At 41.5% G+C, this 20,929-nt stretch overlaps 1 protein-coding gene across 6 annotated transcripts in view; it reads left to right on the plus strand.

Moving 5' to 3' along the window:
- CACNB2 (calcium voltage-gated channel auxiliary subunit beta 2) overlaps positions 1-20,929 on the plus strand; it is a 416,172-nt gene that overhangs the window by 110,387 nt on the left and 284,856 nt on the right. The window lies entirely within an intron of this gene.

A 20,929-nucleotide genomic window follows, 5' to 3' on the forward strand; every position in this document is an offset into this window, starting at 1 on the left:
ATTGGAGATTTTTCTTTAGGATTGTATTGCTATAAACTTCCCTCTTAGAACTGCTTTTGCTGCATCCCATAGGTTTTGGGTCATCATGTTTTCATTGTCATTTGTTTCTAGGTATTTTTTGATTTCCTTTTTGGTTTCTTCAGTGATCTCTTGGTTTTTTAGTAGCATATTGTTTAGCCTCCATGTGTTTGTATTTTTTACAGTTTTTTTTCCTGTAATCAATATCTAGTCTCATAGTGTTGTGGTCTGAAAAGATGCTTGATACGATTTCAATTTTCTTAAATTTACCAAGGCTTGATTTGTGACCCAAGATATGGTCTATCCTGGAGAATGTTCCATGAGCACTTGAGAAGAAAGTGTATTCTGTTGTTTTTGGATGGAATGTCCTATAAATATCAATTAAGTCCATCTTATTTAATGTATCATTTAAAGCTTGTGTTTCCTTATTTATTTTCTGTTTGGATGATCTGTCCATTGGTGAAATTGGGGTGTTGAAGTCCCCTACTATTATCGTGTTACTGTCGATTTCCCCTTTTATGGCTGTTAGCATTAGCCTTGTGTATTGTGGCGCTCGTATGTTGGGTGCTTAAATATTTACAATTGTTATATCGTCTTCTTGGATTGATCCCTTGATCATTATGTAGTGTCCTTCTTTGTCTCCTGTAATAGTCTTTATTTTAAAGTCTATTTTGTGTGATAGGAGAATTGCTACTCCAGCTTTCTTTTGATTTCCATTTGCATGGAATATCTTTTTCCATCCCCTCACTTTCAGTCTGTATGTGTCCCTAGGTCTGAAGTGGGTCTCTTGTAGACAGCATATATACGCAGTCTTGTTTTTGTATCCATTCAGCCAGTCTATGTCTTTTGGTTAGAGCATTTAATCCATTTACATTTAAGGTAATTATCGATATGTGTGTTCCTCTTACCATTTTCTTAATTGTTTTGGGTTTGTTATTGTAGGTCTTTTCCTTCTCTTGTGTTTCCTGCCGAGACAAGTTCCTTTAGCATTTGTTGTAAAGTTGGTTTGGTGGTGCTGAATTCTCTTAGCTTTTGCTTGTCTGTAAAGGTTTTAATTTGTCTGTCAAATCTGAATGAGATCCTTGCCGGGTAGAGTAATCTTAGTTGTAGGTTTTTCCCTTTCATCACATTAAATATGTCCTGCCGCTCCCTTCTGGCCTGCAGCGTTTCTGCTGAAAAATCAGCTGTTAACCTTATGGGGATTCTCTTATATGTTATTTGTTGCTTTTCCCTTGCTGTCTTTAATATTTTTTCTTTGTATTTAATTTTTGATAGTTTGATTAATATGTCTCGTTATGTTTCTCTTTTGATTTATCCTGAATGGTGCTCTCTGTGCTGCTCTGGGGGCAGAGCTTAGGTGGGGTGGAACTTAGGCAGGGGTGGGGTTTAGGGTGGGGCGGGACCTAGGCGGATGGGGGGTGATGTTTGAGCGTGGGGCGGGGCCTCTTCTTAGGACCTGCCAGAAGGGGAGAGGCAGCCCGTGGAAAGGAAGGTCTCTGGCGTATGGAGTTCCGGGGTTTGGAGGCAAGGCCCTGAGTGTGGGTGTGTGGGTGGGGTTTAGGCCCAGTGCAATGGAGGGGGTCTCAGAGGGGGTCTCCGAGTGTAGAGGTGGGGCCCTGGGTGGGGGTGTGGAGGCGGGGCTTGGGCTTTTTGCGGCAGGAGGGAGGCTCCGAGGGCAGAGGATTAGGCCCAGGAGCCCAGCAGGCTCCCCGGTGCCTAAGTGGACAGGGAGAGCGCTGGCCCCGTTCCCTTCCATTCCTTCGTGCCCCTCCCCCAGGGTCTCCCCCATCCCCGCTGGACCCCTAACCGTGGGTGGGTCCCGCTGGGTGTAGGAACTCCACCCCTCCCCCAGCCGCCCCTCAGGGGTGCCGTCCGGGAGGTCCGTCCTTTACTTTTGCTCCCCCTTCCCTCCCTCCCACTCCCTCAGGACCTGCGTGGCTGGAGGGGGCCTCGGTGGGCAGAGGATCAGGCCCAGGATCTCAGCAGGTTCCTGGGAGCCCAAGTGGGGAGGGGAAACCTGGCCACGCTCCCTTTTGATCCTCTGCCCTTCCAGTGGTCCCCCAGTTTCCCCTTCGGGTGTGGGATCCCTTTCCCTCCCCCAGCCACCCCTCAGGGATGCCAGTCCCTTCCCGCCTCCACTTCTCCTCCCCCTTCACTCCTCCCACGCCCCACGTCCTACCCGGTCGCTGGGGGTCCTCCCGTGCCCTTAGGTGTCTGTGGTCCCCCACCGGCACCTGGTAGGTGCCCTCGTTGTGAGGAGACACAAATTGCACGTCCTCCTAGTACGCCATCTTGACTCCGCCCTCCTGTCTCAGTTTTGATGTGATAGGAAAAATTCACAAAGCCTATCACATGGTTATTTTAAAATATTAAGCTGCATACCAAGAAAACATAAAATGGAAAGATAGTCCAGGAAAGGGAATCAAAACATCGCATCAGTAGTTTCTATTAAATTGGTAAGGCTGCAGCAACAGGGGAATTGAATTCAAAAGTATCTGTGCTATTAATGCAATTAAGGAAAAATAGCTAAATTTCTTTTTAAATATGAAAAAAAATCTCCAACTCCATATATTGAGATAGAGACAAATATTTTTTGACTTTATAAATTATCAACATTGTTATACTTTCAATGAAATTGAAGCAAATTTATCAAACATCCTGGTAGCTATGAAAAGAAATTGTTATAGAACTTGCAGGACTACTAAGATAAATTCCTTCAACTTCAAGAGCAGTCTGGACTCACTGTTGTATTAATTATGACAAAGACTAAACACAAAGTTGCTGTTAAAATATTTATTTAAGTTTAAAAAAAAAATGGTGATTCATAAGACTCCTAGATAGCGAGTGAGGAAATTTTGTGTTTAGTGGTAAGGCCACCCTGGCTCCTTACTGGGACCACACTGGAGATTGTGGAAACAGGAAGATGAAAGAGGTCACAACCTAAGACAACCTGGCAGAGTTTAAAGAGCAAGGGTTTTGGTGTCCGAGGGCTTTGAGCTGGAATCCTAGCTCTGGCACTCACCAGCAGTGTGTCATTAGACCTATCACTTTGCCCTCGGAATCCTGTTTCCTCAGTTGTGAAACTGAGTTAGTACTACCAGCAGGGCTGCGTTGTTGGGGAGAGAAACGATGCACAGTGGAAGTTCCTGCCTTTTGTCACTGACTGTTTTAATGTGCTAATTAGGAAGAGCCAACTGGCTTCTCCATAGTACGATGTCCTTGCTGTCTGCTGCAATGACCTTGGCTACAAGGCTATTACATCATCAGAAGGGATTTTACGACTTTTAAAACCCCATCACAAAAGAGTTCCTTTAGAACCACAGATGTCTGGTTTCTTTGCTGAGTTCCATATGAAGTAAGACCGTGGAATTCAGCAATGAATTTCAAACATCAAAATTTTACTTTTGAACAAAAATCTTTTAAAAACTCAAATTAAAATCGTGAAACCATTTCCTAACTTCTGTATGTTGGTGGCAATGGGGGGTCCCTGAAGGATGTGACTTTTCCTAATGTGCAATGTAATGTCTCTTTTTAAAAAATCTCTATGCTTCTGCAGGCAAAACGTGATACTCATTCATGCCCAGAGCAGAGACCTCCGTTAAGTGCGCCTCAGCAGTTTTATCTGGGCGTTTTGATTTCATTAGTTAAGGTCACATTTCTGAACAACCTTCCGGATCCTTTTGTCAGCCTTATCTAGGAGGACTTGAGTGTTGTTAGGGTTTGACAGAGAAGCATCCTTGGAGAAAGAAGGACTCCCTACCCAGCACACACAAGCCCAGTGGCAGACAAAGGGGTCCACATCCAAAGCCCTCAACCCATGAGTATGTTACCTTACGTGGCCAAAGGGACTTTGCAGTTGTGATCTTGTTAAGGACCTTGAACTGGGAAGATTATCCTGGATTATCCCAGTGGGTCTAATGTAATCACAACGGTGACAGGAGACTCAGAATCTGAGAAAGGGATGGTGACAATAGAAGCAGAGGTCAGAGGGATGTGATGGCTGGCTTTGAAGTTAGAAAGGGACCAGGAGACAAAGAATGCAGCAGCCTCTAAAAGTTGGAAAAGGCAAGGAAACAGATTTTCCCCTCGAGTCTCCAGAAGGGACACAGCCCTGCTGACACCTTTATGTTTTCCCAGTGAGATTCATTTCAGACTTCTGACCTCCAGAACAGTTAGATAATAAATCTGCGTGGTTTTAAGCCGATATATTTGTGGTCATTTGTTACAGCAGCAACAGGAAACTAATACAAGCACACGGTATGTAAAACCGCCCACTGTGTGTCTGTTGTGTGTTTCTAGGTGAACCAGGCTGGAACTGCCTGAAGTAAACCTGCAATGTTGTTGCCCGTGTTCCTTTTTATTTTTGCCAAAACTATACAGAATGTGTTTAGCCTTTGGAGTTAGCCAGGTGGTTACCTCTCCTCCACCAAGAAGTGAGAAGGTCGCCTGCTACCAGCCATTATCCTCTCCAGCAAGGTATCTTCTGGGGCAGAGCCTAGAATTTTAATTTAAGAGAGGTTCAGAATCCTGAGGAGGTAAAGGTATGGGGTAGGAAGTGTTCCTACGTTCCTTAATACAACATGAACTTGCATTTATTTTTATTTTGACTTTGCTTTCAAATATGCATTGTTCTTATATTAATCAGGAGTTGGGAAGCAATCTATCAGCATCCCTGGGGAGGTGCTGGTGGAGAGGATGTGGAGTGGGAGCATTCACTGTGACCCTAGGAACAAATGTTCAGAAGGGATTCTCTGTTGGCTCTTCCACTCCAAGGGTTCAGAGAATGGCTCTAAGTCAAAAACTGCAGTGTCCCCTGGGTCCCGAAGGGAAAAAGTCTTAGATGAATGGCTAGATCTCTAGTGGTTAAACACACCAGCTCTCCATTCAGACTTCCTGGCATTGAAGCCCCACTCCACTTCCCCTCGCTGTGTGAGCTTAAGCCAGTTAGGTAACTTCTCTGTGCTCAGTGTTCCCATGGGGTAAATGGGTACAAAAATACTAGTTTAAAAGATTGGTGTGAAAATTACAAGGAAAAAAAGGGTAAGTGCTTAGTACATAGTAAGCACTCCATAAATGTTAAACGATTACTATAATTACGACATCCTTAGGAAACATCAGAATTTTGACAGAAAGATTAGTATCTACCCTTAGAAGAAAAGATAGATAAATGTATCTCTGATCTCAAGATGGGTGAGACTTGCCAGGCATAAAAATTGGGATTTTTGAATAAAGTCTTCTTGATCACACACACACAAAAAGTGTTTTGAAAAGGAGAACCAATAAACTCCTAGTCTTCTATTTCTTTAAAAAAAATTTTTTTACGATATTTTCCCTGCTTCCTCTGTCACATAAATGAGCCAAAGATGCCCCTCGTTTATTGACCCCAACGTTGTTTATTTCCTCACTGAGGGCTGAAATCTGTTAGCTCAAACGCAGGCTGGTGCCAAATTCAGATTTTTATATATCCAATTGTTTTAAACATAGCCCACACGAGCAGATTTTTAGCGCTTTCGGGCCTGCCTGGTTTGCATAACTGATGAAATCTCACCCCACATCTGCTGGCCATAGATAAGATAGAGCCTTGCGGTTACACGGCTCCAGGAGGCTACAGCCCTTCGAGGTCTCTGACCCAGAGACTCCTCGCCATGCCTCTGAGAGACATCAGCCAGACACTGTAAGCCCTCTTCCATCCCCCGCTCCCTTGGGAGTTCCCCTGTCGTCCTCTCCTTCTGAGCAGCAACCCCTGTGTGCCACAGACTCTGGACCAACACCTGCTGGGAGGGACATCCCCCAAATGCAAATCTGTCAGAGTCACCTCATAAAGCTTGTGTGACCTTGGGGTCATATCTTTTTCTTTGATCAGCCCCCAAATCCCTCAGACCCTCTGCATCCTCTTTTCCAACTAATACCAACTCCCAGTCAAAGAACATTCAAGCATATTTTTGCTCCTCCCCCTCATAATAAGCCAAATAGAACCAAAGGGCAGAGAAGTCAATGTCTTATTTGCTTTAGAGTTGCCCAATTTGGGATACGAAGTGTTGGATATCGGAAGATTGTTAGGGGTGTCAAATAGTTCAAACGATTCCATTCTTTCCAGCCCACCTTTTAAAAACATCATACACTAAGATTGTAGGCATATCTGTTGGTACTTTCCAAAATAAATCTACCGAATGAGAAAAATGAAATCCAAATCTATAAACTTAAGCTTTGAAAGTCAGTAGACAGGGAACGCTGCCCAACATTCTGTAATAGCCTAAATGGGAAAAGATTTTGAAAAAGGATACATGTGTCTGTATAACCGAATCACTTTGCTGTACACCTGAAACTAACACAACATTGTCATACAACTATGCTCCAATATAAAATTAAAAAAAAAAAAAAAGTCAATAGAAAGCCTCATTTCTCCAGAGCCAATTAAGTTCATGTTAGCACCCAAATGAACTATTCCTTATGAAAGAGGAAAAATGTTTATATCAAACATAATGAGTTGGTTCTTTCAAAAAAGGAAAATTCATAGTTCAATTATTTTGCCTTTGGAACCGTCTGGTTCATAAATGAGAAGAATAAAATACTTCTGTGGTCTGATAGTAAAAAAAAATAGTTGGGCAAATACATGATTATTTTGGAAGTACTTTATCCCTAACCAGATGACTCTCCCCAGATTTCACTCTTTCTGATCTTAAAATTGAAAGACCGTTTTTCTGTTCCATCTAGCTTTCTTGTAGGGTTCACAACTTATTAAATCAGACAGGGAAAGGGGAAAAAATGAGATTGTCTCATCCAGTTCTTTGCTCCATGTTGTTCCATTGTTAGCACAGTATTATGGAAAGATGAACTTCATTTGAAGGCATCTTAGAAAAGAATGTCTGTGATCTCATTTGACATGTCTGAAATTCTTCCTGTCATTCTGTTCTATAATTTTATATCTTTATAACCAACATCTTTTCATAGTCCCTCACTGCCCCCCCCATTGTCCTCACTTTCCTCCTGTCTGTGTAGGTGCCATAATTCATGCAAACATTCTTAACTCTCTCTCTCTCTCTCTCTCTCCCTCTGTCTAGTACTCCTGGGAACTCCCAAGCCAAGCTAAATCTGATTCTCATGGACTCTGCTGTTGAACTTTAGCAGATGAATATGGTGGAGGGAAGAACCACACTATAGGGACAGTCTTCCTTAAGTTCCTGACACAAATGTCAACCTGCTCAGAACTACCCATCAATCCTGTTTTCCTGGTCCTCCCACTTGACCACTCCTGAGATGCCTCTTTCACATATTCTACCTTGTCCTCAATCTCCAACACTTTCTCCCATCTTCTCATTCTGTTAATGGCCTTTATTCTAATTTCATTGAGAAAATAAAAACTCTCCCAAAAGTCCTTCCTACTTCTCCTTCCATTAAATCTAGTGGAACCCAAACCCTCTGCCCTCCTTCCTGTTACAGCAGGTGAACTGACCAAGAGTCCATCTCAGCCAAACGCCTTGCTTGTGCACGGGGTCCCATCCCCTCTAGCCCAACCAAGGACTTTGCTCCTACTATTAACTGTGGTCTCTCTTGAAGCATCCTTCCCCCCCCCCCTTCTCGTTCCTGTAATACCTCCCATTCAAGGGGAAAAAAATCCTTATTCCCACATTTTATTGCAGCTGTGTTTTCCTTTTTCTTTGCTAAAGAAAATCTCCTTGAAAAAGTTCTCTCTACTCACTGTATCAAGTTTTCCGTCCCTCTCTTGATTGAATTTATTTTGATCAGACTTTTGACAGAGCCCCTCCATCAGATCCAATCTCTTCTCATCATCAGGAGCCTCCACCTGAGTAGATCTGATGGTCGGTTCTCAGACTAGTCTACGTCTAACTTGACCTTGGTTGGTGTTGGACAAAGCCAATCACTCCCCTCTTTACAGAACACCACTCTCTCCAGTTTTCTCCCTCCCTCACTGCTCACTCCTTTACTGGCTTCTCCTTTCCTTCTGAACCCTCAATGGTGCAATGCCCCAGGAATCAGTTTCCAGACCCCTTCTCTGTCCATATTCTCTAGGGAATTTCACTAAAGGTCATGGTTTTAAAGACCATCTATAAGCTGACTTCCGAGTTTGTAGCTCAACCCAAAACTCTTTCATTAATACTAGATTGCCTACTTGACATCTCCATGTTGATGTCCTATAGATCTCTCAAAATTCATATCCCACAAAACTATTTTTTGTTTTCTCCTCCAAGCCTGCTCCTCCCTAAGTGTTCCTCTTCTCAGTAAATGCAACTACCACTCACACGGTTGTCCAGCCCTCATCTGCCCCCCCTCCCAAATTGGGCTCATTCCAGCCTCCTTTTTTTTCCCCCTCCAACACAACATTCTAGGTCTATTCTGTCACTTTACCTTTATTTTATTTTTTTAATTTTTCTTTTATATTGGGGTATAGCTGGTTTACAATGTCGTGTTAGTTTCAGGTGTACAGCAAAGTGATTCAGTTATACATATCCAAGTATCTATTCTTTTTCAAGTTATTTTCGCATTTAGGTTATTACAGAATATTAAGCAGAGTTCCCTGTGCTATACAGTAGGTCCCTGTTGGTTATCACTAAATATAGCAGTGGGTACATGTCAATTCCAAACTCCCAATCTATCTCTTCCCCCAACATCTTTCCCTTTTGGTAACCATAAGTTTGTTTTCTAAGTCTGTGTGTCTGTTTCTGTTTTATAAGTTCATTTGTATCATTTTTTTTTAAAAGATTCTGCATATAAGCGATATCATATGGTATTTGTCTTTCTCTGTCTGACTTACTTCACTTAGTATGATAATCTCCTGGTCTATCCATGTTGCTGCAAATGGCATTATTTCATTCTTTTTAATGGCTGAGTAGTATTCCATAGTATATATATGTACCACGTCTTTTTTTTTTTTTAAATTGGAGTATGGTTGCTTTACAGTGTTGTGTTAGCCTCCACTGCACAACAGAATGAATCAGCCACACACATACAGATATCCCCTCCCTTTTGGACTTCCCTCCCATTTAGGTTACCACAGTGCATTAGGTAGAGTTCCCTATGCTATGCAGTATGTTCCCATCAGTTGTCTATTTTATACAGAGTATCAATAATGTATATGTGTCAATCCCAGTCTCCCAATTCCTCCCCCCCCCCTTTCCCCCTTGGTATCTATACATTTGTTCTCTACGTCTCTGTCTCTATTTCTGCTTTGCAAATAAGATCATCTATACTATTTTTCTAGATTCCACATATATGTGTTATTTTACGATATTTGTTTTTCTCTTTCTGACTTACTTCACTTGGTATGACACTCTCTAGTTCCATCCACGTCTCTAGAAATGACCCAACTTCATTCCTTTTTATGGCTGTGTAATATTCCATTGTATATATCTACCACATCTTCTTTAGCCATTCGTCTGTTGATGGACATTTAGGTTGCTTCCATGTCTTGACTATTGTAAACAGTGCGGCAGTGAACATTGGGGTGCATGTATCCTTTCAAACCTATACTGTTGGTGGGAATGTAAATGGTACCGCCACTATGGAGAACAGTATGGAGGTTCCTTAAGAAACTAAAAATAGAGCTACCATATGATCCAGCAATCCCACTTCTGGACATATATCCAGAGAAAACCTTACCTTTAAAGTATATCCAGAATCCTACCACTTCTCAATATTTCCCCCCACTGATGCTTTAGACCAAGCCCCTCTCACCTGGACTATTGCAGTAATCTCAGAAATGATCTCTATCTACCTTAGCTCCCTGGTGTCTTCATACAGCAGACAGAAGGCCACTTGTAAGATGTAAATCAAATCACGTGTTGTTTTCAAAGCCCTCCAGTGGCTTCTCTTCACAATTCGAATAAAATCCAGTCCTGCATTGACCTGATGATCCTAAGTGATCAAGCCCCTGGCCACTCATTGGGCTCCAGCTGCAGGCGACTTCTTGCTCTTCCTCCTGTGGGCCCAGGACATTCCCTCTCATGGCATTTGCCTGGATTTTTTCCCCCAGGTGGTGACATGTCTCACTCCAACCCTTTATTCTGCTCAAGGCTCATCTTTCTAAAAGGCTTTCCCTGACCAACTTATATAAAGTAGAAACTCACCCCTCCTCCCTTCTTTATCCCACTTCACGCAATGCAGAAAAAAATGCATGTTGACACTTTTTAACAATTCTTTCCATTTCCATTGCCTGCCTAGTTCCATGAAAGTAGAGATTTTGAGTTGTTCACCAGTGTAACTCCACTGTCTGGAATGGGGCTTGATGCACAGAAGGTACTCAAGAGATAGTAGTTGAGTGAATGGAAAAAGCTAATGAATTCTTATTATTTGCTCAGCAAATAATTGGAGACAGCAATTAAGTCTTAGCTTAGGTTGGTAACCCCAGTTAATTTTGTCTTTCCCCAAAGCCTTATTCTTCAACTTCAGCTTTGCATTTCTTCCCTAATCTCTCCCCAGGTTTTGAATATTTTTAGGAATAAGTTAGGAAACTCAGCATTAGACCAATGTCTAACCAGTTGTCTTAATGGATTTAATTTTTCCTGTATTTTTTATGGACATGTCAAATTTTCTATTTTTTAAAATTTCTCATTATCAGTTCATTTCTGCCTATTCTCTATATTTTAATATAAACACTATTCTTTATCTTTTTCCTTTCTTCTTTCTTTTACATTTATTTTCTCTAAAGGGATTTTTTTCTCACTAACTTTGTTTTGTATATTATTCTTGATGTCTGGACATTGGCCTGGTGTTTTCAATGTCAAGGAATATTTCAGGGTATTTATTCATTCATTTATGTAACCAAAAAAAACAATTATTGAAACCCTATTATGTACTCACAGCATAATTTGAAAAGGACACAATAATAGTAAAAATATCCATTTATTTTCAGACTTGAGCTTAGTAGAAAACAGAGTTTGGCAATCTGGGAGAATATTTCCATGAAATCCTCAACAAACTCTTAACAGAGTCTATGCAAAATTTGGCTCTAAATGTTATTTTCTTACTTTATTTCTAAATGGAAAAATTTGGATTTTGTGGAACGATCTGAAGTCTCGCTTAAGTGAATATATACAGACTCTTGGCTACCCCATTTGGCCAATTATCACCTCTTCTTGGCTCACATACATAGGAGGTATCCAGTAATCTTCTTGAACTGGATGGGGCCTACCAGAGCAATCCTTTCATCTTCTAAAGTAATTAAATTAACCTGGAAGCACTCAGTTTCATATTAGGATAGAAAAGAATAATACTACATGCTTTCCTTTGAGGGGAAGATGAACTAAAAGAGCACATTAAAACTATTAAATAGAAAATGAACCCAAGGTGATATTAACGCCTAATACAGTAGTCTGTTTTTTAGAGAACTTGCTGAGTGATTTTGAACATTTATTCTAATATAGACTCGTTAGTAATTTTTGACGTAATTTCATTTCTCCTAAAACGCAGACAGACAGACACTTTGCTGTGCCTTTTTTTAGCATCTGCTCCTGTCTAATCCTCCATAAACAGTCTTAAAGAACTGCAAAAAACTGGCCAATTTAATGACATGTGCAAGGCAGTTACTGTCTGACCATCTTAACACATCTTTTCTGAACTAGTCCTTCGGGCGAGTCTGCCCTCGGTTTTAGCTTATCATTTTTGAAGTTGTCCATTCTAAATGTGGAGAGCCTTCAGCAAGCAATGGCTGCAGAAGAAGGTCTTCTACTTTTGGACAAACTAAAGATTAAAGATACCCAGATGGTTGTGAGCATCGTACAACTACACACCATAGTTGAGTGTAGAACAAAAAACCAGGCAAATTGCTTTTGAACTAGACACCTTGATCTTGGGCTTCCTCTGTTTCCATCTCCCCATCTCTACTCTCTGAAGCCCTCATCCAAAGACCCAACATCATGCTCCAGCTCCTCCCAGGTCTGTTCTTATTCTCCAAGTGTCCATTCACTGAAGCCACCTGCTCCTCCTCTTCCGTTCTCTGAAATGTTTCCATGATAATTAGGTGTTTGGAAGAAAAGCCATTGGCTTCAACTACAACTGCAAACCGAGGGGGGGTGGCCTTGTCTTAAGTGTTCTCGTCCTTCATTGTACTTCCAGCTTGATTATTGGATCTGTGTTGAACAAGCCACTGAAAATCAGTCTTAAGGTCATTGTCATTTCATTTTTATCACAAGCTCTTCAATGAGAAACAGTATTCAGTGGAATTGTTTGAAGGACACAGAGTCCATCACTGTCTAAAACTCTGGAGGCCTAGTGTTTAGGAGCAAGTGCTTTGGAGTTCAACAGATCTGAATTCACATTTCTACTGCTTATGAGTTATAGGACCTAAACTCTTGTCTGTTTCCTCCTTTGTAACCCAGGGATAAATAATAACCATACCTTCTTCAGAGCTGATATGAGGATTAAAGGAATAGTGCTTCCTCACGTCTGCATCAGTAGATGTTAACTCTTTTGGTTATTGCTGTTGTTAATACTCATGGATCAAGACACATCTGTATGGGTTTAGGTATCTGGTGGAGCCCAGTCTCCCCTGATTCCCCTGGATTATTTTATTGAATGTCGCTGTGGTGTGAGACTTAGTTTCCAGGGAAGGTTAGTCTAAGAAGCATCTCTTTACCACCCACGGTAGCATTTCCTATAAGGACACCGCCAGGAGCACTCTTTATCACTTTCCAACAATGTTCCTTTTTATGGGGACCTCCAGGAAAATTCAGGGTCCAGTGTCAGTGCCAAGCAGAGACGTTCTCTTGAGCAATTTAGTTTATTTTAAGCTCATGGACAGTAAATTATATAACTGACTGAGTTTCCCTTTTTGAGTTGGCTGCTAGAAAGCTTAGAGCCAAATGTATGGCTCATTTGTTGGCAGTGCATCAATTACTATGGGATGCATTTTGTGTCCCTGTCTTTATTATTCTGTTTTTTCTTTTAATCCTTCTTCCGTTTCATGCAAATTAAATGTTACTTTAAAATTTATTCTTGTAAATTGCCTAAAATTATTTCTGAAGCAAGATGAGTAATGCACAGGTAGAAAAATAGATACAGATGTATAAACTAAGGCTTTCAATAATTTAACCTGTGTAAATGGCTTGTAGCTTGTATATTTAAAAGATATTTAACTTTTGTAAGAAGATACTTGTTATAGAAAAAGAATTTTCCAATGGGTAAAATTTTAAGATTTTGCATGAAAGAGAAAGGAATTGGTTCAAGGATGGGAATGTTTTTTGCTGGAATATAAGTTTGATTTGGGAAACCAGTAGGGGAGCCACTGAGCTCTTGGTGGAGAAGTGTCTTGTATGATTGGATTAGTTAATTAACTTAATCATTGTGTACAACCCCAGGGTCAGTTTATAAAAAGAATTTTTAACCTTTCATAGAGAGCATAGGATGACTGTGGGCTCAGGAGTCAAACTCCTGGATAGAAATCCTGGCTCTGCCATTTCCTTGGGCAATTTACTTAACTTCATTGTTCCTCAATTTCTTTGTTTATAAAATGGAGATCAAACTAGTACTTACCTCATAGGGTTCTCAGGGAAATCAAAGGATAATATACACGTACCAAGAGTTTAGAATAGTGACTGGCATTTGGTAGGAGTCAATGCATATTAACTATTATTCTTCTTTATCTTTTCCATTGGAGCCCAAGGATTTTCAAAAAGATGCCACTTGTCAGTTTTGTAAATGTATCGCATAGTAGGGCTGGTCAGAGAGTGGTGATGGCAATAAAATATATATGTGGTACAGAATTCCCAAATCTATCATGAGTGGTTCATGGCAACTTCAGAGAAAATGTGTGTTTTTCTTTCTTGGTCTTTCCAAACAAACAGGAAAGCAAAATAGCTTCTGTGAAATATTCTATCGTGTTAACATCATAGATTTGTTCAGGAAACATGACACCATGAATAGTGTGTCTTGCCTTTTTCCACCCAACAGTCAGTGTTTTCTTTCTTATATACATGTTCTATTTCCTTAGATCTATAATGAGTGAAAGGAATTGATTGATCAAATGTATTTTCTGAAAAAATAGTGTTGTATGGAAAAATTTAACGTGTAAATGCTCTTGCCCATTCTCCTTCCTCAATTCCTCTGCCTCCCAATATAAAGAGAATGTGTTTGGCCTATTCAGTGTTGAAAGAGAGTAAAAAGCTACAGAAATTAAGCAGATCTGCCAAATATAAGGCTGGGGGATACAGGTTGAGGGAGAGAAAATAAGGAAACTGAGGGCCTGGGAAGGGAATTTTCTGATGTTTCTGTTTGTGTCAGAAATTGAAGAAAGAAAGCAATCTTGAGAAAGTAAAACAGAGCTGGAGGAATCAGGCTCCCTGACTTCAGATATACTACAAAGCTACAGTAATCAAGACAGTATGGTACTGGCACAGAAACAGAAATATAGATCAATGGAACAGGATAGAAAGCCCAGAGATAAACCCACGCACATATGGTCACCTTATCTTTGATAAAGGAGGCAAGAATATATAATGGAGAAAAGACAGCCTCTTCAATAAGTGGAGCCAGGAAAACTGGACAGCTACATGTAAAAGAATGAAATTAGAACACTCCCTAACACCATACACAAAAATAAACTCAAAATGGATTAATGACCTAAATGTAAGGCCAGACACTATAAAACTCTTAGAGGAAAACATAGGCAGAACACTCTATGACATAAATCACAGCAAGATCGTTTTTGACCCAACTCCTAGAGAAATGGAAATAAAAACAAAAATAAACAAATGGGACCTAATGAAACTTAAAAGCTTTTGCACAGCAAAGGAAACCATAAACAAGATCAAAAGACAACCCTCAGAATGGGAGAAAATATTTGCAAATGAAGCAACTGACAAAGGATTAATCTCCAAAATTGACAAGCAGCTCATGCAGCTCAACATTAAAAAATCAAACAACCCAATCCAAAAATGGGCAGAAGACCTAAATAGACATTTCTCCAAAGAAGATATACAGATTGCCAACAGACACATGAAAGAATGCTCAACATCATTACTCATTAGAGAAATGCAAATCAAAACTACAATGAGATATCATCTCACACCAGTCAGAATGGCCATTATCAAAAAATCTGGAAACAGTAAATGCTGGAAGGGGTGTGGTGAAAAGGGAACCCTCTTGCACTGTTGGTGGGATAGTAAATTGATACAGCCACTATGGAGAACAGTATGGACGTTCTGTTCCTTAAAAAACTAAAAATAGAACTACCATATGACCCAGCAATCCCACTACTGGGCATATACCCTGAGAAAACCATAATTCAAAAAGAGTCATGTACCAAAATGTTCATTGCAGGACTGTTTACAATAGCCAGGACATGGAAGCAACCTAAGTATACATCAACAGATGAGTGGATAAAGAAGATGTGGCACATATATACAATGGAATATTACTCAGCCATAAAAAGGAACGAAACTGAGTTATTTGTAGTGAGGTGGATGGACCTAGAGACTGTCATACAGAGTGAAGTAAGTCAGAAAGAGAAAAACCAATATCATACCCTAACACATATATATGGAATCTAAAAAAAAAAAATGAAAAAAAGGTCATGAAGAACCTAGGGGCAAGATGGGAATAAAGATGCAGACCTACTAGAGAATGGCCTTGAGAGCACGGGGAGGGGGAAGGGGAAGCTAGGACGAAGTGAGAGAGCGGCATGGACATATATACACTACCATACGTAAAATAGATAGCTAGTGGGAAGCAGCCGCATAGCACAGGGAGATCAGCTCGGTGCTTTGTGACCACCTAGAGGGGTGGGATAGGGAGGGTGGGAGGGAGGGAGATGCAAGAGGGAAGAGATATGGGGACATATGTATATGTATAACTGAATCACTGTTATAAAGCAGAAACTGACACACCATTGTAAAGCAATTTTACTCCAATAAAGATGTTAAAAAAAAAAAAAAAGAAATTGAAGGCAGGCTCACCAGTGGCTTTAGGGTAGAAGGGAATCAGGGAGGGAGGGAAAGGGATTTTTGAGAAATGTTGCTGGGGGTTATAGGATTCTCTCTTATGTTCTTTGAGCTATGCAATGAAAGATTGGCTTTTGATGTTCATTTACTTTTTGTTGTTGGACTGCATTTCTTTCAATATGACTGAGCTATGAGCAACCTGGGATTTATTAGGGTTACATAGTTTTCTCACAGTCTTGCACCATGTATACTCTAACTCTGTAACACAAAATATGGTTTAAACTTGTTGTTTAAGTTCAGTACACATTTCATGATTATTATTCATTTTTAAAGTATGGCTCGATCGCCTCCAATTACGTGGCATGTAGTTATTTTATTTACTTCCACTCCTCTCTGTATAATGGGTAGAATAAACAAATGATGATAGTGTCCTTACTGGGAAGAAATGTGTCATTGTTGGTCTGAAAGACAATAACAACAAAAACAAACAAACAAAAAGAACAGTGCATAAGAAGAGAACCCAGACACCTTGGTGAGAAATAAAGAGAGAAGACTTTTAATCTATGGAAACTGAAATAAAATACAGTGGTGCATTTTGGTGGTAAAGGAGTCGAGTTCAGTGGAAGTGCAAAGGACCAGATAGAGATTCTGCTCAGGATGCTAAGGAGAGAAATAAGGACTGGCCAAGAAGAGAAGCAAATTGGAAGTGACATGAAAATAAAGATGTATCATGGATTGTGCTACAGGAAACTGAACATCACAATGGATGGCAGCATCCAGAATGGAAAGAATTGGGGAACATGTGTCTTTTCCATCGGGTTTCTTTTTCTGTTTTCTGTACTTACCTGTTTTTATTGCCTAAATATCTCGTAGGTTCTCCACTCGCCTTACTTTCCACCTCCACCCCTTGTACAAGGTGCCGTCAGCTTTCACTTGCATAGTTATAACAGCTTCCTAGCTGGTCTCCCTGTTCCTTCTCTGGCCATCTTCCCATCTAGTTTCAGCTCCATTACCAGGGTGTGTTTTAAATGATGCAAACTTGATCATGCCTCTTGACTATATGAATGGAATCCCACCACTCGTAATGTAAAGATAAGAATCCTCAGCTCAGTTCTCCTGATCTGGCAGTCATCTGCCTTTCTGTCTTCATTTTGTCCCACTCTCCCTCTTCCTTTGTCCTCCAGCTGTTTAAATGCAGCATTCTCCCTTCTGACAAAAAGACCTTTGTAAGTGATGATCCTTCCATGGGCAGGGCTGCTCTGTTCCCTGTCCCTGCCTCAGCCCCCCTCCACTTGGTTAACTCCTTCCCAGCCTTCAGACCTCAACTCAGCTGCTCTTCAGGGAAGCTTTTTCTGCCTCCTGTGATTCTGGAAGATGTCCACTTGCTCTACATTTTCACAGTATTCTGTACTTTCAAAGAACTTAACCAGTGTGTAATTATATGTTTATTCGATTATTGATTCAACTTGTCTTTTCCCCTCCCTGTCATCAAGAAGCATGGTTACTTCACTGGTCCTTTTATCACTAAGACCTGGCAGACACTTGCATGTGGTGAATAGAGCTCAATTGATATTGTTGGCCTAATGGGTGAATGTAGATGCTTGGTCCTTTTTGTTGTTTTTGTTTTTACTGAAATTAGTGGATAAACTATATGGGAAAAGGATCTGAAAAAGAATATATATGGGGAGCGGAGTCAAGATGGTGGTGTGGGAAGACACCGAATTAGTGTCTCCCCACAAATAGGGCACCTGCCGGCCGCTGGTGGGGGACCCTGAGGCCAAGGAGATGGGAGGAACCCCCAAGTGAACCAGTAGAACGTGGGGGGATTGAGGGGGGAGGAGAAATGGAGGCCAGACAGGATTGGCGCCGCTGAGGCCAGGGGAGACCAGGAGAGGCTGGCGGGAGGGACCCTCCAGGAAGAGCGGGAGAGGAGTGGAGGGCGTTCCCCTGGCCCACGCAGGCCTGGGGAGCCTGCTGAGCTCCCAGGCCGGTACCCCCTCTCCAAAGCCCCCTCCAGGCTGTGTGTGTCCTTGAGGGAACAGGAGGGAGGCAGGGGAGATCAGGAGGGAGGCAGGGGAGATCAGGAGTGGCAGGCAGGAGGGGCCATCCGGGAGGAGTGGGTGAGGAGTGGAGGGTTATTGCTCCGCCCACTGGGGCCCAGGGAGGCTGCTGAGCTCCCAGGCCGATCCCCTGCCCTCCAAAGCCTTCTCCAGGCCGTGTGGGTCCTTGGGGGCATAGGAGGGAGGCCGGGGGCATCAGGAGAGGCAGGTGGGAGGAGCCATTTGGGAGGAGCGGAGGGCGTTTGCTCCACCCACTTGGGCCCAGGACGCCTGCTGAGCTCCCAGGCGGGTGCCCTGCCCTCCAAGGCCCCCTATCCCCCTGGCTGCATTGGTCCTGGGGTCAAAGGAGGGAGGCCCGGGAGATCAGGAGAGGCAGGCAGGAGGGGCCCTCCAGGACCAGAGGAGCAGAAGAGGAGAGGAGGGCGTTTGCCCCGCCCACTGGAGCCTAGGAAGCCTGCTGGGCTCCCAGCTGAGGTCCCCTGCCCTCTGAGACCAGGGGTGGGGGGTCACGCCTGGGCCCCTTCTGTTCCTTGAGCCTAAGCCCCACCCCCCACAGCCCCCGGGCCTTTTCCAGCCCTGTGGGTCCTGAGCATAGATCCCACCCACCGCCCAAACCTCACCCTTGCTTAGGCCCTGCCCTCCCCAGCCAAGGCCTTTCCCCCCTTTTTTTTCTTTCCTACTTTTTTTTTTCTTTTCCCTCCTCCTCTTTTTTATTATTGTGGTACTGATGTACCTCTGGTTGTTGATTTATCTATATTTTTATTTTTATATTCTTTCTAACATATCTGTTAGTTTCCTAGTCTAATTTTATTTTTTACTTTGTTATTGTTCTCTTTTTCTTTCTTTCTTTCTTTTTTTTTTTGCCACCCCATGCGGCTTGCAGGATCTTGGTTCACAAGCCTAGGGTCGGGCCAAATCTCCTGCATTGGGGGCTCCAAGTCTGAATCACTGGACTAACAGAGAACCTCAGAACCCAGGGAATATTCATCAGAGTGAGGTCTCAACGGAGGTCCTCATCTCAGCACCAAGACCCAGATCTACCCACCAGCCTACAGACTCCAGTGTTGGAAGCCTCAGGCCAAACAACCAGTAAGACAGGAACACAATCCCACTCATAAGAAAAAAAAAAAATGAGATGGCAAAAAAATATGTCACAGATGAAGGAACAAGATAAAAACCTACAAGACCAAATAAATGAAGAGGAAATAGGCAACCTACCTGAAAAAGAATTCAGAGTAATGATAGTAAAGATGATCCAGAATCTCGGAAATAGAATGGAGGCACGAATTGAGAAAATACAAGAGATGTTTAACAAAGATCTAGAAGAACTACAGAACAAAGAAACAGAGATGAACAACACAATAACTGAAATCAAAAATACACTGGAAGGAATCAATAACAGAATAACTGAGGCAGAAGAACGAATAAGTGAGCTGGAAGACAAAATGGTGGAAATAACTGCTGAGGAGCAGAATAAAGAAAAAGGAATAAAAAGAATTGAAGACAATCTTAGAGACCTCTGAGACAACACAAAATGCACCAACATTCAAATTATAGGGGTCCCAGAAGAAGAAGAGAAATAGAAAGGGTCTGAGAAAATATTTGAAGGGATTATAGTCAAAAACTTCCCTAACATGGGAAAGGAAACAGTCACCCAAGTCCAGGAAGCACAGAGAGTCCCATACAGTATAAACCCTAGGAAGAACACACCAAGACACATATTAATCAAACTAACAAAAATTAAATTCAAAGAAAAAATATTAAAAACAGCAAGGGAAAAACAAAAAATAACATACAAAGGAATCCCCATAAGGTTATCAGCTGATTTTTCAGCAGAAACTCTGCAGGCCAGAAGAGGGTGGCAGAATATACTTAAAGTGATGAAAGAGAAAAACTTAAAACCAAGATTACTCTACCCAGCAAGGATCTCATTCAGATTTGATGAAGAAATCAAAAGCTTTTCAGACAAACGAAAGCTAAGAGAATTCAGCACCACCAAACCAGCTTTACAACAAATGCTAAAGGAACTTCTCTAGGCGGGAAACACAAGAAAAAGACCCACAAAAACAAACCCAAAACAATTGAGAAAATGGTAATAGGAGCATACATATTGATAATAACCTTGAATGTAAATGGATTAAATGCCCCAACCAAAAGACACAGACTGGCTGAATGGATACAAAAACAAGACCCATATATATGCTGTCTACAAGAGACCCACTTCAGACCTAGGGACACATACAGACTGAACGTGAAGGGATGGAAAAAGATACTCCACGCAAATGGAAATCAAAAGAAAGCTGGAGTAGCAATACTCGTATCAGATAAAATAGACTAAAATAAAGATTGTTACAAGAGATAAGGAGGGACACTACATAATGGTCAAAGGATCAATCCAAGAAGAAGATATAACAATTGTAAATATTTATGCACCCAACACAGGAGCACCTCAATACATAACGCAAATGTTAACAACCTGGAAAGGAGAAATCGACAGTAACACAATACTAGTAGGGGACTTTAACACCCCACTTACACCAATGGACAGATCATCCAAAGAGAAAATAAATAAGGAAACACAAGCTTTAAATGACACAATAGACCAGATAGATTTAATTGATGTTTATAGAACATTCCACCCAAAAGTGGCAGAATACACTTTCTTCTCAAGTGCACATGGGACATTCTCAAGGATTGATCACATCTTGGGGCACAAATCAGCCTCGGAAAATTTAAGAAAATTGAAATCGTATCAAGCATCTTTTCTGACCGCAACACTATGAGATTGGAAATCAATTGCAGGAAAAAAACTGTAAAAAACATAAATACATGGAGGCTAAACTGTGTGCTACTAAATAACCAAGAGATCACTGAAGAAATAAAAAAAATACATAGAAACAAATGACAATGAAAACACAACGACCCAAAACCTATGGGATAGAGCAAAAGCAGTTCTAA

This window comes from Eschrichtius robustus, chromosome 1 (genome assembly GCF_028021215.1).
Source record: "Eschrichtius robustus isolate mEscRob2 chromosome 1, mEscRob2.pri, whole genome shotgun sequence".
Classification (NCBI taxonomy): domain Eukaryota; kingdom Metazoa; phylum Chordata; class Mammalia; order Artiodactyla; family Eschrichtiidae; genus Eschrichtius; species Eschrichtius robustus.